Source organism: Lagenorhynchus albirostris, chromosome 12 (genome assembly GCF_949774975.1).
Source record: "Lagenorhynchus albirostris chromosome 12, mLagAlb1.1, whole genome shotgun sequence".
Classification (NCBI taxonomy): Eukaryota; Metazoa; Chordata; class Mammalia; order Artiodactyla; family Delphinidae; genus Lagenorhynchus; species Lagenorhynchus albirostris.
The window spans coordinates 92676516-92697446 of NC_083106.1; the positions used below are offsets into that span (position 1 = coordinate 92676516).

Here is a 20931-nt window from a genome sequence, read left to right on the forward strand (position 1 = left end):
CATCACCCTAGTCTCTTTCCCTCACAGGGGAAGCAACTATAAAGTTAAGATGTCAATTTAAAAATATTTACAAGATGAAAATGATTCTTAAAAGTCCTTGGGGGCATTTAATCATTGAAGGGTATGCTGAAGAAGGTAAGTAACAGTTTGACCTCCAATCCAGAGACTATTGGCAATAAGTGTAAACAGTGCTCTAACAACATGGCCTAATAGAACTATAGAACTAAAGAAAAAGCTAGGATTAGGATTATTGGGTCCAAATTCACATTGTTCATAATGAAGAACCTTAAAATCATGAAATATTGACTGATCTCTAATTCTAAGTCATTCCAGAATGCTATTTTCTATGTCAAAGAGTGGAGCTTGAGAGAGAAATAAGAAGGAATAAAGTCTAATTTGGTTTTAAAGAATCATGGAGAAATGAAGATTATTTCTTTCATAATTTCCCTGTAGATAGAGCTCTTCTATGAGCGACTGTTTCACTAAAGCAGGGAAATACAGGGTGTTATCCAGAAAATCATATCAGTTTACTTCAAGTCAGTCCTCTTCTGGGCAAACACATCTTTAACTTCATTTGTATTATATAGTATTTTAAATTATGAATTGTTTTGTCTTCTCAGGTCAGTTTCTTCTAGCCACGTGGGTTTGTTCTCTATTTATTCCTTCCGTCTTCCCTCTCTTCCTTCTTCTCTCCTGTACTCCCTTTTTTATTAGTGAATTGGAAAGACGATTTCCTTATATATGCTAAACTATGCAATAGCAAAAGCCCAAAATATAACTAACATTTTATGAAGAAGACAATAACAAAAAAAATTATAGTGGAAAAATCTTAGGAAACTGGAAGGAATTTGGGGGTCTTTCTGTCTCGAAGTAGATTTGGAATGTGCATTTCAGGTTCTCTTTTATAATGCAGGGTTGCTAGTTGAGCCTTTATTTTGTTTCCAGAAAAACAATCAGCTTACATATTTTTTTTAAACAAGGTTTTCTTCACCTTTGGAAATTAGTAATGATTAAAAAGAATATTATACAGTTAAGTGATGTCTAATTTTTTTCCTCATGAGTTCACTGTACTTCAGGTTATAGCCCTGATCTGTTTAATCCTCCAACAATCCTGAGAGGGAGCAAAGGGGCAGATGTTCTTTCCTCATTTCACAGATAAGAAAACTGAGGTTCAAAGATTCAAAGTGAGGTTAAGTGCTTCTGCCAAGGTCATTCTCTGAGGTGAAGCTGGAGCCAGGAATAGCACCTCATCCTCTTGTTTTCTCTCATGTGATTCTCCATCCGCTGACCCACTCTGACTATAAAAACGCACTGTACCAGCCCTCACACAGTCCCTGAAACGTCCTTTTAGTAGGACACTATGGTAGTGACAAGATTGAACAGATATAAAGAATGCTGTAAAAAAGGACCTGTCTTTTTTGTTGACTCCATCCCATAAAATTCCACAGCCACACTGCATGAGAAACATGAGATGTCCATTAAGATCATGTTCCCATTAGTTCCCCAAATCTAGCTAGAACTAGCTTTTGCAGAAATTGAAGACACATCTTGTGGCCTGACTGCTGAAAATGAGTGTCTCGGGAGTCAGAGAGGCATTGCTGCTCAACGAAGTCAAGAATGCCCTTTGCTAATTGTTTCTCCTCCATTTCTGAGGGAATTTAAATTCATGATCGGCACCATATATTATACTTCAATACTATTCATCATCCATCTTGTACGTATTTGCAGGAAAGAATGTTGCCCAAGTCATTATATCCCGCCATGATTCACAGTCATATGACCTTAGGTGGCAGCTCAGCAGGAGCTTACCGGTGCCTTAAATCATCCCTGTTGTGGACATACAAGAGCGTGACCTCTGACTTCCCAAGCTGTCTCTTCATGAAATGAAAATGGAACTGAGAGTTTAGGGGAAAGTTTTGAAAGTGTCTGGGTCTTGTAGTCATCTAATGAGGTCCTCATTTCTAGCTGCTAAGCATGCCCTTTAATTGGTGGTCACTCGAAAATCAGTGATAATATAACTGTCCAACTCTTTGGAGCTATTTTTCTCTCTGCTTTCTATCCTGCAAGTACACGATAAAAGCAACCACCCATTCAGCCATTATCTTGTGTCACTTACTATTCAGAGATCAGTCTTCCTTTATGTGCTCCTTCAGGAAAGACCTGGGTTGTACTTTTCACTTGCCATTCAGGCAGAGAGTAGAGTCCTTGGCACAGATTAAGTCCTCAAAAATGTTAGATGGGTGGATGGGTGGGCAGTGGATTGCAGCACATGAGCAACTACAGTAGCATTGTGATACATGACAAGGAAATGACCTCAGTTGGGGAAATAAATGCCTAGCACATATGCCACCACTTTCCCCTTCCATCTTCATTACAGTCCTTACTAATCTATTATGACATTTTTCCCCATTGGGTCTAGACATGACCTCAGGATGCTTGTAGAATATAAACAGTCCTGTGCAATGTAAACCTTGTATAATGTAAACAGTGCTTTACTGTTTGATTTGAGTTGGGACACAAGAAGAATCCTATTTTCCGTCCGTAACATAGACGTTGGGAATAATAACTAATGCTCATGTAAACATATAGATTCATAGGATAGAAAAAATAATTTTTAAGAAATGACCTAGTACAGACTCAGGGGGAAAATATATGTTAACTTGATTATAGAAATTTGGTTCAGCCACTCAGCTTCAACCTTCAAAAATCATGTCACTTTTTATTTTAAATCAACGTATGAATCCAAGGTATAGCAAAATAAACCATTAACCTTGTAGAACAGGGCCCTTCTAGATACGATCTCGTTAGGACCTGATCCTCCATGGTTGTATCTACACAGAGGGGTAATGCCAGTCCCCTACTGGGAAGTTGAATTGGAGGAAGAGATAGACAGAGATACTATGGATAATTCTAGACTGACATGGTCATCAAGAAGTCCTATGAAAAATAATTTCTGGTGAGTATAGAGTAAATCATCAATGAGAAATGGAGAGGATTGGAATTAAGTAGACTCATCACTAGTCCGTGGTTATTACCAGTGTACCAGTTTAGCAATGAATTACTCAAGGTAATTGATGCTAGGTGGTATAACAAACACTCCTGAAAGCCAAGTGTCTTAACTTAATAAATGTTTATTTCTCTTGTCAGAGACCCGTGTGAATTAGGTGGTTCATTCTTAGCAGATTGCTTTCAAGTAGTGAATCAGGAACCCATGCCCCCTCCACCTTGAGGTGTTGTCTTAAATGCATGACTGCCTAAACTACAGCAGAAGGGAACATGGGCAATCATGCATAATATCTCCTGGCCAGGCCTGAAAGTGGTAGACCCATACCCTTTCAACAAGAATGCAAAAACTTGACCTCTGCCTGGCTCCAAGGGAGGTTAGAAAAGGTCATTGTTCTGTGTGTCCAGGAAGAGGAGAATGAAATGCATCTCACTGTCTCATCCATAGCTGAAGGCAGGTAATCTGTGACAGAGAGCAATGTTTGCAGATGGTGATACATGAAGATTGAGGAAGATTGATTTCTCAGTCATTGAGGAGTACTGTTCCATCTAACTGAGTTCGGAATGGTAATAAAGTCATCCACTGAAAACTTACCAATCTAGTTTGTGTGCAAGGTATTATGAATTATAGTCTTACCGTTAATTTAGCGGACCCACAAATATTTACATCTACCAAGCACCGTGCTGGCAACTGCAGCTTACCAGTACTTCTTTCCTGGGCCCTGGATAATTTCCAGTAGTTGGTATCAGGATCTAAGCTATCCACTTGATGTGGACACTAGTCCCCTTGTAAGCCCTCTCACAGGAGCCTTTAACCATTCGTGGCCAAAAACAAAGGAAATGGGCAAGAGTTACTGCTCTGCTTATCAGAAAGTGTCTCCTAAAGTCTTGTCTCCTAAATCATTTTTCTGGCCCCTTTATAGTAATTCTTTCTTTATTCACATTTCTTGGCCTACTGAACACTATAATCAAATCCGCCCTCAATTTTCTTTTTCCTGAAGTATATAAAACTACATTTTCTTCAGCCTTTTTTTTAAAAAAAGGATAATTATCTTGTTTATTTGTATTTGGAAAATCTAATGAGATCACACATTTAAAAATCACATACTATCAAAAGATAGATAGTAGTAGTAATTCCTTCTGGAATATTTTTCCCCCTCATCCAACCAATGTTAGGTCCCTTACCCCCTTTCTTAGCAACTTTTATTAATTTCTTACGTGTCTATCAGAAGTTTTTTGTGGCAAAGGTACATGTGTATGTTTCAGAGGTTACTGTTGTCATGAATTCACAGAAGCCAGAGCCTGGAAAGCATTAAGTGGTCCTGAGCACCCCATTTCCAATGAGAGCGCGTAGCAGTGCTCAAACGGCTGGGTGTCCTATAATTCAGCTCAATTCTGGCACTATCTACCTGCAGATAGCATCAGATCTCACATGTGAAGGGCTCAGTCCAGCAGGAATGCACACACACACTTCAGGTGCCGGTCACCAAGTATATGTTGTCACCTGTGCTTCTGACCCTTGTACCACAGATCACAGGTTCCAACGACCCCCTTCTTAGCTTTAATTAATTTGCCCAAGTGACTCATAGAACTCACAGAAATATTCTATTAACTAGATTAACCGGTGTATTATAAAATGATAAAACTCAGCAACAGCCAGATAGAAAACATGTATAGGACGAGGTATGGGGAGAAAGCATGGAGCCCACCCTCCCCAAATCTCCATGTGCTCACCAACTGGGAAGCTCCCTGAACCCTGTCCTTGGGGGTTTATGGAGGCTTCAGTACACAGGTGTGACTGAATAACTCATTGGCCGTGGGCGATTGAGCTCAGTCTTGAGTGGCTCTTCCCTGCCCTGAGGGCAAGGGGGTGGGACTGAAAGTTCCAACCTCTAATCACAAGGTTGGCTCCACAGGCTGCCCGCTCCCATCCTTAGGTGCTTTCCAAAGATCACCTTGTTAACATAACAAAAGACACCATTATCATCTCATCACTTAGGAAATACCAAGGGTGTTAGAAACTCTGTGGCAGAAACTGGGACAGAGACCAAAAATATAATTCTTATTACTCCTAAAGCACAGTTATCTAGGTAAATGTTTGTATCACCCCAAACAGGCAGTAGTCACCAGGGAAAATAAGTTAATTGCCAGTCTTTTCTATTAATTTTTAAAAATCAGATTTAAGAAGAGAATTTTTTTAATGGCCAGTGAAAATGTCTCTTACTTTAGCTCTTGCCCTTTTCTACTTATTATTTATTTTTTCAATTTTTAGTTTAGTTTTGAAAAGTGTCTTTAAGTTATTTTAAGGTTAGAACCGACCCTTCCAGGGTTAAAAAAATATTGCGTCTCTTGAAAGAGATTATTTTAGACTTAGTGAAATGGATTTGATGCTAGAGAACATGTGACATCATACATTTGACCTTTTTGAAATGATTTACGTTATATCAGCTACACTTTAAGTCCAGCAACTGTAACCAAAAAAAAAAGAAAAAAAAACCCTACTAATTAAGGCAACTTTGCAGATTGATGGCATTAGATTATCAATTAAGATCTCAGTTTTAAACCAGATTTTTCCTCTAAATAGTGATCCAAAGAACACTAGTTTTAGGGTCAGTCTAATTAGTCAGACAGCTTCCTGATTGTTTAGCGCCTTCACTTGAAGTTTGTTACATATTTTGAATATCACCTATGCTCCCATGGGACATTAGTGAATGTGAAGTCAACAAAAAAGAAAAAAAAGTAAGAAAAAGGATTTTGTAGTAAAATAAACTTGAGAAATCCTGGGTTCGGTAAATTTAAACATGTTTCCTGACTGCAGGACTTTTGAGATGTGGAATAAGCTATAATGTGCTCTGTGAATTTCACTGTTAAGTAGAGTTTGGTCTGAAGTGTTTTTAAACTTTATTTGGCTCTACAACCCTTTGTCAGTGGAACATTTTAAAGGACTCTTTGTTTCCAGCAACTTTGGAAAATGCTGTTCTGGTCTCAGTTAAGCCCTTGAAATCTTAGCATTTGGAAGGAGATCCACACACAAGCTCATCCAATTTCTGGTACAGAAATCTACCATGTATCCATGCTATAGGCTCACTCAGCTGTGGATGAGTATTTTGATAACAAAATGCTCACTACCCATAAATCAGCTGATTCTATAGTCGGAATGCTGGTCTGTTAGGAGGTTCTAACCTTTTAAGTGCCTTTTACTATTAGAAAATTTTAAGTTTTAAAATTTTGTCTATTGGACCTAGATCTGATCTCTGGATTAAGATAAGTCCTACTCAAGTAAAAGAATCCTTATTTTTCAAGGATGATTTGTACATGAAAAAAAAAATCCATATACTTAAAATCATCTGTAGTGACTGAAGAGTAATTGAAAATACATTTGAAAATAATTTTCATTTGAAATTTATGTCAAAATATGTTATTATATAAACGAATCCAGTATATTTTCTGTTATAGCCAGTAAAATTTAGGTTAAATTTTAATTAAGCACAAGTGCCACAATTAAAAAAAAAGAATTACATTTTGTTTTGAGTGATTATTTCAGCAAAACTGGTTTATGGGACAGTAAACTGTCCTTCACTGCATGTTCAATGTTAGCAGCTCAAACAGGCTAATTCTGGTAAAAATTCAACAGTTTTCCGAGGCCTTCTCTTAATTATTTGATACTCAATTGTTTTTTCTTTTACTTCTATTGTATCTCTTTTTTAAATTGTTAACTACACATCCTCATTTATCAATGGCTTTGTATGTTTAACCCAGCAGATCTCTGGTATTATTTACAATGGCTTCATGATATTATATCTTTAAAATTCAGAATTCCACTTTAAAGTTGATTTGAATTTTATTTCTATTATATGGTATTATGTTTATGTTATGAATCCATCAGTGAGTAATTTGCTGAAACAGGATGATCAGTTTGCTGACTTAGAAGGGCTGGAATCTATAGACACCTTAAAATTAGGATGTAGATAACGAATAGTTGGATGACAAGAAACCCTGTTATATGAAAACAGGGATAATGAGTGTTCCAAATCTTATCTTTTCTGTTCCAAATCTTATCTTTTCTGTTCTTACTTTTCTCCAAAGGTTAGCTCTAGAGTCCTTAATTCTCCATTCAGCATTAAATTATTGACTATTTTGCCACAACTACTGAGCCTGCGCTGTAGAGCCTGCGAGTCACAGCTACTGAAGCCTGTGTGCCACAACTACTGAACTCCATGCACCTAGAGCCCATGCTCTGCAACAAGAGAAGCCACCAAAATGAGAAGCCTGCACACCGCATAGAAGAGTAGCCCCCGCTCACCGCAACTACAGAAAGCCCGCGTGTAGCAATGGAGACCCAACACAGCCAAAAATAAAATAAATACATTTATTTTTTAAAAAGTGGATGTATTTAAAAAAACCCCAAAAGGTCCTACTGTATAGCACAGGGAACTATATTCAATATCCTGTGATAAACCATAATGGAAAAGAATATGAAAAAGAATGTATATAAATGTATAAATGAGTCACTTTTCTGTGCAGCAGTAATTAACACAACACTGTAATTCTATACGTCAATAAAAAATAAAATTTAAAAAAACTGCCATAAAAATCACCACAGAAGGGGGACTTCCCTAGTGGTCCGGTGGTTAAGACTTCGCCTTCCAATGGAGGGGGTGAGGGTTCGATCCCTGGTTGGGGAGCTAAGATCCCACGTGCCTTGCGACCAAAAAACCAAAACATAAAACAGAAGCAATACTGTAACAAATTCCATAAAGACTTTAAAAATAGTCGACATCAAAAAAAATCTTTAAAAAAATCACATAAATCAGAAACAAATGAAACATAATAAAGTCCATACATTAAAAAAAAAGAGCATGGGTTCTGGTCACATCCCAGCTTCCCACTTACTTACAGCTGTGTAATTCTGGGCAACTCACATAATGTCTCCTCAGACTCCTCATCTATAAATGGGGATGGTAATAGTTCCCTACCTCATACTGTTGCTGTAATCCATAAACACGGTTAAGTGCCTTGGTAAATTGTTTGATGCTCTCTGTGAATTAAAATATGTCAATGGCTTCTGGCCATACGATTTATAATAGTTTGACAGTTAACCAAATGGTAAAACTATGCCATTTATTATTCCCATCTCTTTTTACCCCTTACCCTGTTTTGTTGTTTATGTTTTCTCCCACCACAGAGTGTTAGTTCCAGGAGAGCAAAAGCTTTATTTTGTTCACTGCTGAAAGCAATAGCACCCAGAAAAGTACTGTACATATGAAGCCCTCAGTAAACACTAGCTGAATGAATGGTGCAAACTGTCACAAGGAAAAATACACCAAAACTTTCATTATAATAAAAAAGTATAGATAAATCTTTCTCTAATGGCTTCCAGTCAAGTATTTTAAAACACCATATGCTATAATAAAAACATAAGTAATTTATTAAAATTTGAAGGCAAAAACATAATTTTAAAAGATTTTAAAATATTTAGACCTATATTAGGTGTGATGGAATATGGATGCTTTCTGGAAATTCACAATCAGATCCAAGAGTATCACTTTCAGAATGTTCTAGTAGACTGAGTTTACTTTTAGTTGTCTTTGAAGAAACAGTCACTATTGTACTCTCCTTCTTAACAGAAATGTGTTTTTTCGAAGACTCACTTCTAATTGGTTCATTAAGCAAAGAATTATTTTGCCCAATTCCTTTGCTTTTCTGCTTTACAGGTGAGTCAGAGCAGGAATGCAGGTCCTTCCCAGGTTGTTTCTTAGCAGAGTAGTTTTTGGTATATTATGCTCTGGTCATTTTCTCTGAAGAAGACCTGCTATATCTAGGTAATTCCTCTTCTTTTCTTTGACTTCCAGTTCCAGAAATGACGTCTGCTGAAGGAGAACATGTTCTAGCAATGAAATCTTCAAAAGACTCCTGCTGCTGCTCTGTGACTGCGACCCCCAGGTTGTCTTTGGAAGTTTCTAAGGCCTCCTGAGTAGAGACTGAGACATGGAAGGAGTCGACAGGCAAAGGAATCCCAGCATCACCTGTAATTTTCTGAAACTGGAGGGAAAGACAAAAGACAAGACAAAAATTCAGTGATGAACAAAGCCAACCATTAAAAAGTAGAGTTCAAAACTTCAGTGTTACTCTGTGATCTTATTATTAACACAGTCAATTGATTCTTCAGAAGATTTCAGAGCCAGTTTTTCTCTAATGATATCCTGCCAAGTGATTCTCAGCTTAACCTAGCTATATCCAAGGCTATGTCCGCTACATTTTCAGACTCTGGTGACTGGGGTAGTTATTACCCATTTCCTTCCCCTCACGAAAAATAAAACCCTACTCTGTAAGAAAATTAATTTCTTTGCTATCCTCCAGGCACATGTGAACAGTATATAATATAGTTTGTGACCAGACTGTCAGTTCCCAAGACCAGTCTGAGATTGGCTGAGCTGGGCGAAGGGGGCTCCAAGTGAGGCTGGAGGAAAAGCTGACAGGTTTCCCCTCCCACTCCCATGACCAGGTGAGTCACTGTGATACCTTACGTATCAGCTATGTCAAGATTACTTATTTTAAGAATTGTATCAGTACGTGTACCTCCATTAGTGTTCCTTCATTGTTAAGCTGACTGCATACAAATAGAAACCTAGATAAAATATGAATAGAACAGACATTTATACAACTTAAAATTTGGAATATTTTCTGTAATGTTTTCTTTCTTCATTAAGGAGAGTTTGCTTTAACTCATACACTTTCTAAAGAACTTCCAGTTTTCTTATGTACAACAATACAGTATCATGAAACGGGCCCACATTTACTAATCTCAGATTTGGGGAGGACTCCAGAGTCTTCTAGCTCCCGAGCATGTGAACTATTAGAGACTGACCATTATTATTTTCTCTCTGACTTGGTCATTTCCTTTTTGCTAATCACTCTTAGAATCCTTAAGTGCTGTCCTCTCCACTTACTTGGAGATTTTGCGTTGGTCCTGGGGCACTCTGCTTTGACTCTGATTTTTCTTCTTCAAGTGCCTTCTTTTCTTCTTTAGGTGGACTACTAACAGTAGAATTCATCTGGGGACGACCTAGTAAATGAAAATCTGACTGATCATCTATACCAGCCATTGTGGCCAGCTGCCCAAGCCTGGACCAGAGGAGGAAAGGAGAAAAGATAAAGGTTATTATAATCACAGAAGAGCAGTTTAGATTTCCCCAGACCTACAATCATGAAATACTTCTAAAATCTTAAAAGCCAACATCCTACTCCATACTACAAGCCTCTCTCTCCCCCAAATTCTCAGCCCTTTCCAGATTCATCCTCTAGGAGACATCCCACTGTCTCACTAGCAGCTTCAACATGTACCATGCACCCCGTCCACTGCCAGTCACACCTCCATTCCCACACTTCTTTACCACCTTTCCTCCAGTTTCCAAGAATGTGTTTGTTCCTTCCTTCCCAACACCAGCTCATTCACTGACAAAACACCACTCCATCAACTATCAATCTCCACTTCCCTCTTTCAGCAAAATTGCTCACGGTTGAGAACCACTGACCTATATCTTCCCTGCAGATTAATAATAATTTTTATGTCTAAGACAAAAATAACTTTAATTCAAACTTATCAAACAAGCAAAGTAAATGAAAGATAGGAAAATTCTTATCCATTCCCGAATATTTTCAATGAAAACTGCTTTCAATTTAGTCTTTATAAAAAACTGTACCTACTAATTACTCTCTACAGGTTACTCTTTTATAATGGGCTCCCCACTCTACCAAAGCAGGCTCCCCTATTTGCATTTCTTAAAAAATTTAATTCCTCCTTTTAAAACGTCAACTATATTACCTATAATTACACTAAATTTGGCTAAATATGGCCACGTAAGTGATGAGAATTGCTCCAGTTCCTCAGCAAACTACCATTACAGTCGCAAAGAGAAGAACGCCATGAAGAGAAATGAACTAACCCAGCATCTTTAAGGAGATCCAAGAAAGCATGGAACTTCTGAAAAGAATTCTCAATGCTGCCCAAAACACCTTCATCATCCAGGATCATGCTTGTGGACATGAAGGGCTTCAGACAAAGAGAAAGTTACATTTCTTAACTGGGCATTTTCATGTTCTAACTATAAAAGAAGACGGAAAATGTCTGACATGATTTTTTTCTCATTGTCATCAAAAGTAGTCTTGCCTAGTTTCAAGGAACAAAACTAAAACACTCAAAATGTAATTAATCTGTAATTAACCTAACTCTCCACCAGTAAAGACAGAGACCATTATCACATAATAACCAAAACCCCCAGGCACCCAACAAAGTTTCCTATATAAGGCTTAGGTGGTATATAAGTAAACCAAAGTTATCGTTTTATTAATGATCTTTCACGAAAGATCACATTTCTAACTGGTTCAATTCATAATGGAGCCTCATTCCACATCAGAAAATTACCTGCTTTAAGTTTCCCTTAAATTAGAAAGTGAATTATATAATCTGATCTGAACAAAACATATTACAACTCTGCTGAATGTTAAGAATTAACTTTAGTGAACAAAATATCTAATGCTTACGTTTAAAAGTCCTAAATCATACCCAACCCAATTTATTAAATGTACGATCACCAATGTTTTCTTTGGCTCCTTCAAAATATTCACTCCCGTGCACTCTTCCCCTTCCGCTCATCACCTATGCACTTAAAACCCCCTATAAGCTCAACTCCAGTATTTCTCAGAAAGGCTGTTATGTTCATGATGCCCCTTTTGCCTTATATAAGCAGGTGCTCTCCACTTATTGAATGAGTGTCCGCCAATCCAGTGGATATGCACTTTGAAAAATTCCTCCCTACGCTCAACCTCTGATAAAGTATATTTAGAACTCTTTAGATTATGCCCTGCTTTCATGCACATTACCTAATGTAATTCTTATAGTATATATTTTTATCTTTCATTGCATTCTTAGAAGTTTTCCAATATCTTAAATTTATTTAAATGATTCACTTTCCTAATTCATTGCCAGGAGAGTCTCATCATGTCTTTTATGCTACTGTATATATAGTATATGCACAAAAAGTGCTTTCTTGAATCAAAGAATCATGAACAGATCATAAGCTAATGTCATAAAGCGCGTGTGCGCGCACACATACACACACACACAACGAGATTTTCATATTTTTAAAAACATGCTTTCTGGAATATAGATCATATGATCACTAAATACCAGTAAATGCAAAAGTCCAGATGATACAACCAATTTGCAACATATTACAGTTTTAAAGTTTACAAACTATGTGTATATGGATTAAAATCAAATCGAAATAAAACCAAAACACTCCCAAAAGTATAAGAAATTGTTTACTTCATTGACTCATTTATCAGCCTTAAGTCTTATTACTCTCTCCTCCTTTAACTGCTTTAGGCACTCCTCCAGTTTTTCCTAAACAGAGTAAATGTTATAACTAATTCGTAGTATAATATCCAAAAGCCTTTCCAGCTATAGGACTCATCAGGATTTAGGGGCAGAGCCAGAAGTGAACTCAGATTTTAGTCTGCTACTGGTAATATCGTACCATGCTAGTGAAATGAGTTATCAAAATCTATCAAATTAGCATAGTAAAGATTTATTTAAATTCCACTTTTTCCAACATAAATTTGTGGCAGCCCACCATAAAAGGCATATGCGTATAACATAGCAAGTCAGAAATAAATAGTTAAGAACAAGAAAGAAAAGTTCTATTTTTATTTGTGGGTCTCTTTATAGTAGGAACTCCTATTAATGAACATGCTTAACACACCTGAATTGCATAATTGCAGATTCAAAAGCATTTTTTTTTAAAGTAATCACTTTATTTTATTTTATTTTTTTTATTGCGGTACACGGGCCTCTCACTGTTGTGGCCTCTCCCGTTGCGGAGCACAGGCTCCGGACGCGCAGGCTCAGCGGCCATGGCTCACGGGCCCAGCCACTCCGCGGCAGGTGGGATCTTCCCCGGATCGGGCATGAACCCGTGTACCCTGCATCGGCAGGCAGGTGGACTCTCAACCACTGCACCACCAGGGAAGCTCCAAAAGTGATCACTTTTAAAGCAATTTACAGTCAAGCACTGTTCCTGGAGTTCCCTGGGCATTAAATCTAATCATCAAAACCCTAAGAGGGGGCTTCCCTGATGGCGCAGTGGTTAAGAATCTGCCTGCCAGTGCAGGGGACACGGGTTCGAGCCCTGGTCCGGAGAGATCCCACGTGCCTCGGAACAACTAAGCCCGTGCGCCACGACTACTGAACCTACGCTCTAGAGCCCCCGAGTAAAAACCACTGAGCCTGCGTGCCACAACTACTGAAGCCTGCGCGCCTAGAGCCCGTGCTCCGCAACAAGAGAAACCACCGCAATGAGAAGCCCGCACACCACTACGAAGAGTAGCCCCCGCTCGACGCAAGTAGAGAAAGTCCGAGAGCAGTATCAAACACGCAGCGCAGCCAAAAACAGATAAATAAAATAAATTTATTTAAAAAACAAACCGTACGAGGAAAGAACAATCACTAACTCCATGTTATTTTACAGATGAGGGAAACAGAGGCAGAGAAGTAGAGTAAGTAGAGCAGCACAGCCAAGGTCACACCACTAAGTAGCAGAGCCACACTGTGGACTCAGGAAGCTGGGTGCCATTCCTGCTCACGGAGGTGGTAGTCTTCCCATTCACCAAGGTCACTGAAATAAAATGAACACTGATAAACTCCCTTAGGAGTTTCAGGAAATAAGACACTTCGGTCCGTGAAGTGGGGACACTGCTTGCAATAGGCAGAATTCTAACAGAGCCCCTAAGACTCCTACTTACTGAAGTACACAAACCTTCCACTTATCCAATCAAACTCTAAATCTAGGTGCTGCAGTGAAGGGATTTTGCAGACGGAATTAACGTTCAAAATCAGTTGTTTTTTTTAAGATGGGGAGATTATTCTAGGTGGATGTGACCTACTCAGGCACCCCATGAAAAGGACCTGAACTCTTCCTGAATTGAAGTACAAAAGGGACAAGAGGGAGACTCTCCATTGCTGGCTCTGAGGAAGTCCAATGGTGTGGCAGGGAAGGCAAGTGAGAGGCCTCTAGGAGCTGAGACTGTCCCCCGAATGACAGCCAGCAAGGAAATGGGGACCTCTGTCCTGCAACTGCAGAATCTGAATTATGCCAACGAGCCGAAGAATCTTGGAGCCATTCTTTCCCAGAGCCTCTGGATGCTAACACAGCCAGACTGACATCTTCATTTCAGCTCTGTGACCCACACAAACTATGGTGAACATCCAACGTTTGGGGCTCAATGTCTTACACTTAAATTTCACGTGCTTTAACACTCTCAGGAGGGAACTCACATGTTCCCGTGTGTATCTGAGCAGGAAACCCAGTCATGCTGTGCCTGGACTTCTGACCTGCAGAGCTGTGAGCTAGTCAAATAGGTATTGTTTTCAGTCAGTAAGAGTGTAGTAAAAGAATCAATATCCTACTCAACCTCCAGGTTCGTGAACAAAATAAATGACTGTCATTGTTTTAGGCCACTGTTTCGGGGTGGTTTCTTATGCAGCGATAAACAATCAGAATTCCTATACTTATGAAAACAGTACGGTATATTTATACCTTTTAACTGCTTTGAACAATCACTTAAAGAATGAGGAACTCTATTATATGCCATCATTGGGAGAGGAACTGGTATCACTTTCTGAAGAGTAACTCTTGGTACCTAACAATAATCCTACATCAGGGGTTTACCCTAAGGAAATCAAAGATGTGGGCAAAGATTTATCTACCAGCATGATGTCCTAAGATTGTTTATAACCAAACCCTAGAAGAAAGCTAAGAGCCTCCAAATTGGGACTGGTTTAAAGAAAAACAGCTCACCGTCTGAAGGAATGCGCTATGAAGCCACTAAGAAAAGAATGACAAGAGGTCTCAACCAGAGTTAATGAATGGGCTTCAGGAGTTCTACATTCATAATATATCTGTGCGTTTTTCCTGGGAGATGATGCAAAAGCTTAATCAATCAAATTCTCTGATGTAGAAGAGTATTTAGTGACATGGCAAAATATTTTTGATACTTTTTTAAGACAAAAGAGCAGATTAGGTGTGTGTACATGCAGAGGTGGCTTCTATTTCCTTCAAGAAGCTGTTCATTGTTTACAAACATTTGCTCAATGAGCATATATTTTTATATTCAGAACATGTTTAAAAAATTGAGAGTCTAAGAACTTCAAATTCTTTAATGTTCCATTACTAAAGCCAGTCAAGTTTTCAATGGGGAAAAAGGAAAAAAAAATGCAAAATTCCTCTACTTTTAATACGATGGTTTAATCAATCTTCTAATTGTGTTAGAAGTGTTAAATTTTTGTGAAAAAGTGTATCCTCCTCCTACAAAGTATTCATAATTCATGTCCCTTACACGGAAATATGGAACCAAAAAAGTTAGAAAGTAAAATTGCTTGATATTCTATTACTTAAGTAAGACTAATGATAAGGCTTTGGAATAATTTTCCTTCCTGTCATCTGCTCTCCTTCCTCCCTTCTGTACACTGGCTAGGGTGATTTTTCTGGGACAAAGCTTCCATCATATTGGATATCAAATTTTATGTTCAACTTTTCTCCATTTAACATTGAAATCAATCATTTCTCATACAATCAGGGGATTCATAACCGTGATTTTTTTTTGTGGGCTACAAAATATTCCACTGAGTGGGTTTACTGGTTAACCATTTTACACATTTAAATTCTCTCCAACTTTTCAATATTATCAGACAATAACCGTTTTTATGCATGAAAGCTTTTTTCCATATTGAGAATAACGTTCTTACAATAAATCCATAAAAATGAGTTTGAGATCAAAGCAAATGAACATTTTTAAGGCTCTGAGGTACCTGTCTCCAAACTTCTTTCCAAAAGATTTCTGAGATTTTACACTGCCATCAGCGATGTATCACTTGGTATATAACCTCTACTATAACTGTTGGCTTACTTCCTCACTTAGAGTGCAAGTTATTTGAAGATAGGGGGTGTATTTTATTAAGTGTTTACCCCCAGCACCTGTGCCTAGCACAGCGTAGACGGTCAATAAATGATTGCTTAATAAGGAAAATCCCTGCCAATACAAGATGTATGTGTGTGAAAGACAGACTGTGTGTTTTTCTCTAACTGGATAGATGAAAACGTGTCATCTTCTTTAATGTGCAATTTTTTTGCTTATAATTAGTAATTAAATTTCTCTTTTAGATTGTATTGTAAAAATTCAGATTCTCTGAGGCAAATGGGCCTGGCACTACCCATTAGCTATATAACCTTGGACAAGTTCTATAACTCTAGGCCTCAACTTCCTCATCTATAAAATGGAGATAAGCTCCCATATCACAGAGCTCTTGTGAGGATTACATGAGTTAAAACACATATAAAATTAGAAGAGCGCTTGGTACATAGAATATGTTCAATTAATGCTGAATGAATGAACATGTGAATGCAAACAGTAGTGAAGGGCTTAAAATGAAACGGTCTCATCCCACTCCCACATCCAGCACTCAAGAAGTGACCGATTCTTTACGCAGGTTTTTAATTGTAAAATACGATATGAGAAGTACTGAGAAGTGCACAGAAAAAAACTGTCAATGTGACAAATAAAAAGAGAATACTCACATAAACACTACTCGAATCTGAAAGTATTGATACTTGTCAGCATCTCAAACCGCCCCCTCCATATCCTTTTCTCATCACAAGCTCCTTCCCTCTTCCAGGTTAAACACCATCCTCACTTCTTGACAATCCTTTCCTTTAACCTGCATGCATCCCTAACAAAAGAGCTTAGTTTTGTCAACATCTAACTTTATGTAGAGGATCATAGTATATGAAGTCTTTTCTATCTTATTTCTTTCTCTCAACGTTGGTTTAAAAAATTCATCCACATTGCTGCCTGTAGCTCTAGTTCATTCAATTTTATTGCTGGATAGTTTTCCCACTGTACGAATACACAAAATTTATTTAATTTTTGACTCTTAATGGACATTTGGTTTGTTTTCAGTTTGTGCTAATGCAAATCATGGACAGGAATCCTGCTGTACCGGTTATTCTGGTGCATTTACACAGGGCGGGGGTGAGGGCTGCTGGCTCACAGGCTATTTATGTACCTTCAGTTGATGATGGAGAGTGCTAAATGCTTTCCAAAGTAGTTGTGTCGATTTATACTCCAGTATAAACAGGGTAGAAGATTCTCATAGTACTTCAGGTCTACAATACCTGATACTACCAGACTATATTTAGGTATTTGTCAATCTGATTGGCATGTAGTTTCCTTGGTTTTGACTCACTTTTCTCTTATTACTTAATGAAGTCATACACTTTTCTGTGTTTACTGGCTGTTTGGATTTCCTTTTTCATGAGGTTTACATCAATATTGTTATTTTTTATTTATTTTTTTATTACTATTTATTTATTTTTGGCTGTGTTGGGTCTTCGTTGCTGCGTGCAGTCTTTCTCTAGTTGCGGCGAGTGGGGGCTACTCTTCATTGCGGTGGCTTCTCTTGTCATGGAGCACAGGATCTAGGCACGCGGGCTTCAGTAGTTGTGACACGTGGGCTCAGTAGTTGTGGTTCACAGGCTCTAGAGCGTAGGCTCCGTAGTTGTGGCGCACGGGCTTCGCTGCTCCGCAGCATGTGGGATCTTCCCGGACCAGGGCTCGAACCCGTGTCCCCTGCCTTGGCAGGCAGATTCTTAACCACTGCGCCACCAGGGAGGTCCAACTATTGTTATTTGAATTCTTCTCCATTTCCAAGTAATACTCTTACATGACTATTTTCTCACTAATTTGGAGGCATTATCTGTTCACTTTCTAACTTACTACTAAGTAAGGGTTTAGTTCCTTTACACTCTTTCCTGTGTCCACACTGCTCTGTAATGTCATCATGAGTTATTCCACTGCTCATGATCTCTTTGACTTGTAGTGATATACTTAAAAACCTACATTGTTGATCAACTATAAACTCTCTCAACGTCACGCTTTGTAAAATGAGGACATTCATACCATCTTCCCTCTTTTCTACCTCCTGTCTACCTTCCAAACCTAGCTTTTACGTTGTCAAAGTTGAAATTTATATTCTGTTCTATGTGCAGTTAAGTCTTCTGTTATTCGAGAGTCAGTAAGGAGTAAGGTTTAAGAGAACAGGCAGAGAGCCTCAACTCAAAGCCTCAATCCAACCTTAAAATAGGGACAGCCTGGGCAAGTTCCTTCCCTGTCTTAGTTACCTGTTCTCAAAAGTGGGAATGGGGCATCCCTGGTGGCACAGTGGTTCGGAGTCCGCCTGCCGATGCAGGGGACACGGGTTCGTGCCCCGGTCCGGGAGGATCCCACATGCCGCGGAGCGGCTGGGCCCGTGAGCCATGGCCGCTGGGCCTGCGCGTCCGGAGCCTGTGCTCCGCAACGGGAGAGGCCACAACAGTGAGAGGCCCGTGTACCGCCAAAAAAAAAAAAAAAAGTGGGAATGATATTAGCACCAACCTCATAAGGCTACTCAGAGGATTAAATGAGTTAATATATGCAAAAACACTTAGAGCCTAACATATACTAAGTACATACTAGTACACAATACATTTCAGTACATACCAACTTAATACTAATACACACTAAGTATAGTTTACTTTAGCTATTAGTGATTACATGCAAGTTGACGATAAGAGCTGCAAACCGAGACAGTATTGCCATTATTACAATTAAATCAATATTGCCCACTGCAGATGTACTGTGTCTCTGTGTACAGACTACACCTTGCTCCATACTGTGCCAGTGCCACTGCCCTTGTGCAGGGCGACCACATACCCCAAGCCGCCTTGGGCTCTTCCAGCTTATACCTGTTGTCCGGATGCCACAGCATTAGAGCGCCTCCTTACACTACTCAGGTGTAAGGAGTCTGGACAAGTTCTGGTTTGGACGACAAATTAGACAGGTGGTCATTACCCCTGTGTGTCACTGAAAAGGGGGACATCTATAGTGTCAAGTTTAAGTGGATTCTTCTCTTCCTCACCAATAGTACGTTAAAAATCAATGATAGTTTAGTTTGCTTCATGTTTATGTCCATATAGCCTTTCGTCCTCTGGAGTTCAAGTTCCTTCTCCTCTTCCTCTCCCTCCTCCCTTCCAACAGTGCCTAATACCAAGTAAGTACAATACGCCTCAAGGTGTTTCTCAGCTCTCAATCACACAATCAATAGAAGCCTCTCCACTCTAGACTAGCTGCAATCTGCACCGAATCCCCTATTACCTTCCTTCTTGGTTTATTGCCTCATTTTGCTGGATTATTTCTATAAATAGCTTAAGGTGTAGCACAGGAGGTCAAATTTTCAAATTTCTTTGGGTACAAAATATCTTCTTCAGCCTCCACTTATGACTGATAGTTTGGCTGGATACAAACCCCTAGGGTGAAAATTATCATGTGCCTGAAAAACTTTGGAGGTATCTTTCTAATGCCTTCCAGGATCCATGGCGCTGACGACAAGTATGATAAGGTCAGATTTTAACTCCTTTTTTTAGGTGGCCAGTATTTTTCTCTCTGGAATGGATGTATCCTCTCAGTATTTTATTCTATTTTATTTTTTCAGTATTTTAAAGTTTCACAATGAAGGGTGCCTAGGTATGAGTCTATTCTTGCTCATCTTGCGTAACTGTTTTCAATCTGAGGCCTGATGTCTACTTTCAGCTGTGGGGAATTTTGTTGCCCTTTGACAGCTTCCTTCCATTTTTGTTCTGGGTCTGGAGTTTCTAATAGTAACATGTTGGATCTCCCAGATGCAGCCTCTCTAACATATTTCTATCATCACTTTTTCCATTGTGTCTTTCTTTTTTATATACTGAGAAATTTTTTAAATTCCTACTGAATTTATTTCAGCAACCATATTTTCATTTCCGAGAGACCTCTCTTGCTTTCTGACCATTCTCTTTTTAATTAACACCCTAATCTTATTTTATAGCTTTTTTACAGCTCTTTTTAAACCTCTCTCAGGATACTAATTAGGGTTTTTTCTTAAATTATTTTGTTCCCTAAATTGTCCCTCGCCCTACTAGGATACGTTTTCACTCTTTTTCCCCCTCTCACGTTGGAAGCTTTACTCAACTATCACGCAAATGACAGTTATTTTCTATTTAAGAATGAGTGCAGAAAGCTCCCTGAAGTCAACGATTGATTGGTTTCTTATGCAGGAAAAAGCGGGGAGTAACTGTAATAGGATCTCCCCCAAACACAATTTTCTAGGGTGTAAAAACTCACACTAGCTGCCCTAGTTCTTGCCAGTTTCACTGGTTTCAAAATGAAATCATCTCATTTCAGGAGTGTGAGGGCGGGGCTGGGAGTCCACTCCTCCAAACACAACCCTTCAATGAGCTCCCCTATTTCAGTCACACTTTTAACTAACTCCACCCTCTCTCCTACATGCGCATCTGAGCATGGGCCTACTTCTGCAGGTGGGGTCAGAATCCTCCTCAGTTGCAGGTGGTCGCTGTGCATATTCTAGGTGATGCTTGTCCTCTGTCCTACTGCTTCAGTTTCACACTCTTCCACTTGTCTTCCGTCTTTCAAAACTATGTTGAAATCTCTTGATTCTTGTGGGCTTATATACTTAAACACTTTGATACCATCATTGTAGTGTCTTGTGAAAACGGAGAAGAGCTAAAAGGGTTCTCAGTACCTTCTGAATCTGCTATTCTGTGGTCCAGTGTTTAAACTTCTTGGTCTTCCCCAGTGTCTATCATTGCTTTTAGAAATACAATCTCCTGGTCTATTCGTGAAGGAAATGAATACATCACATCTAAAATGACAAGGAAGGCGGGTTAGATGCTCTAGGGTCTTGTCGTACTCTGCCATTTACTAATAAACCACTACGTGCTACAAATTGTAGGTGCTCATTTATAAAACGAAAGGGGGTAACCCTACACGAACTATAGATTT

General features: G+C 38.9%; 1 pseudogene; it reads right to left on the reverse strand.

Moving 5' to 3' along the window:
- Nucleotides 1-8522: 8522 nt before the first annotated feature.
- Nucleotides 8523-20931, reverse strand: part of LOC132530516 (centrosomal protein of 78 kDa-like) — a 29563-nt pseudogene continuing 17154 nt past the window's right edge.